The 2,634-nt window shown below is 35.0% G+C and overlaps 1 pseudogene; it reads left to right on the top strand.

The window, feature by feature from the left end:
- The first annotated feature begins 561 nt into the window (after nucleotides 1-561).
- LOC107027543 lies at nucleotides 562-1,470 on the top strand (annotated as a pseudogene).
- The last annotated feature ends 1,164 nt before the right edge of the window (nucleotides 1,471-2,634 follow it).

The following is a 2,634-nucleotide window of genomic DNA, read 5'->3' as shown; positions in this document are numbered from 1 at the left end:
TCAAGGCATAAAACCAATATTAGTATGCTTGAAGAGATAAGGATTAAGCTTAGATGACTAGGTTAGCTAGGTTAAGTGAATTTCCAAACTCTTGGATAACCATTTTCTCTCCAATGGACATGAAAGTATTAGAATAAAATATTGATAATTCAATGGCATGTAACATTGAGTTTAATGGAGTAACGGACTATGAGGTTATGGATGGATACATACAACACATTGTATGTTTGAAAAATAGGGAGTGTAGTTATAGATCTTGGGTGATGAAGGGAATACCATGTGCACATGCCTTTGCTGCAATATTGCATAAACAACATGACCCATATGATTTCATTCATCCATGCTACTCTAAAGAGAGATACTTGATGACTTATTCACATTTCACACAACCGATTAATAACAATCCAATGTGGCAAGAATCAACAAATCCTGTTGTTGAACCACCAATGCTACAACAAATGCCATGCAAGCCTAGAAAGTTGAGAAAGAAGGAGGTTGGTGAAACTAAGGTTTTTGGTAAGCTGTCTAAAACTGGATTAACTATGAAATGTAGTCTTTGCCATGTTAAAGCTCGCAACAAAAGAAGTTGTCATTTACAAAGGAGTGATGGAGCTGGTTGTACTTTCGGGGAACATAGAGCTAGTCATACTTCAAATGTTGAAGAACCATCAAGTTCAAGAAAGGGATGTGGACTACCAAAGGTACATTACTTTTTTGTCAATTACTTTTAAAGTTTAATCAACTTACTAATATAATATATGTTTTTTGTTAATTAGAAATCAACAAATATTGAAAGTGATCCTATTGCAAAAAAGGGAGATGCAGACCTAAAAACAGAAGTGCATGTGCAAATGCATCAAGGGCTTCTCCTAGAACTAGTGCACCTACAACAACTTCAACAAAACCAAGAGCTAAAGTAAGTGCAAGTGAATCAAGGACTTCACCTAGAACCACTACACCTCCTACAACTTCAAGAACACTAGTACATGAAGCAAGTGCAAGTGCAAATGGTGTTGGAGTATCACCAAGGTCTAGGAGTTGTAGAGGAAGGGGAAGGGGATTGAGAAGTGCAGGAAGAGGTAGTAATCATCCACTTAAAAGTTGGTTTACATGTTCTCAAGGTAGTACAATACACGGTGTAGACCAGAACACAAAAGTTGCACCAAAGGAAACTACTACTGCCAGGAAAGAAAAGGGTGTTGAAAACACACCTCAATTTTTGAAAGGCCAAGAGAAACTGGAATAGGTGTGTTTCAAGCTGAAATTGGTTTCAAAACTTTTCAGTGTAAGTATTGTGATGCATTCATATTGTTTGTTATCTAATGACATACACATTTTTTCTTTAATAACTTTAGTTTTCCAAAAAATTTGTATCCTGGACTACTAAGTAGTAGAATATTAGCTGGACCAAAGAGAGTTTTTAGATCAAATATTGTAACTGATGTAGGTTCAAACCAACAAGTGGAGTGAAGTAGAAAGGAAATCAGGCAATCACAACTAGAAGGCTTCTAGATATTAGAGATCAATCAATGCTTTCAAACCCAAATGCTTCCTCCTCTTCACATCCTCGAGACCCATGGAAACTATAATGTTGATATCAATTGTGTTTTCTTAGTACGTTTTTTGTGGCCACTATAAGTACTATTTTGTTTCATGTTTGAAGGAAAAACAACTATTTCCTATTTTTTGTTGTATGTATGTGTTAAATAGTACTGAAATTAATGTGGAAACTTTGTTTTGCATTTAAGTTCATTTTTAGAATCAACTTTGTACTGAAAATTTGCTCTTAAGCAATGAAATTCTGGGAAGTTATGCAATGTGACTTGTATTAATTATGTGAGGCTTTGTTTTTATTTGCGAGAATAGGAACTGCAATTTTGGGTACATATGCAATGTGTTTTGTGTTATTTCTGTGTATCTTTGTGAAGTAAGATTAGGTACTATGATTAATACCTGTGTGTACCTTTGTCGGAATAATAGGTATTATGATAAATACCTCTTGCTTTACTTCTATTTACAAATTCAAACACAAACAAACCATGGCAAAGAGAGAATTAAGACAGTTTCAAACACAAACAAATTCAAATTTTTATTACAGTTGAGAAAATAAAAGTTTCAATACCACACAAAATTATAGCAATTTCATTTGATCCTTGAACATACAAACTTGGGTTAGAAAGCTAACAAATATAACAACAAAATAAATCATCAAACAACAAAGGAATTTCCCAAAACAATGACCTTTATCCTTTTTCTTCCTTTTCATCCCTTTCATCTTCTTCTCTTTCAAATCACCCATTCCTTTTACACTGTCACCCATTTCCATTGAATTGATGTTGAGATTTTCGTAACGATTTTGAAGACTTTCACCTCTATCCAACGGAATTTTCTCTTGTTTTGACTGTGCAATGTTGGAATTATCAAGTTGTTCTAATTGCATCTTGACATGCTCATAATTTTTTGTAACGACCTGTTTAGTCGTTTTGAGCAGCAGATTTTATTTCTGGAAAAACTGTGTGAGTCGACGGAACCCACGACGGACCGTCATGGGAACGACGGGCCGTCGAGGGGGTCTCGTTCCAAAAGACTTAGACTTCTGAAATTTGGGTACTGAAATCGACTCTCTGAACTTGG

The sequence above is a fragment of the Solanum pennellii genome, chromosome 8 (assembly GCF_001406875.1).
Source record: "Solanum pennellii chromosome 8, SPENNV200".
Taxonomy (NCBI): Eukaryota; Viridiplantae; Streptophyta; class Magnoliopsida; order Solanales; family Solanaceae; genus Solanum; species Solanum pennellii.
This window is presented reverse-complemented; position numbering and strand designations above follow the sequence as displayed.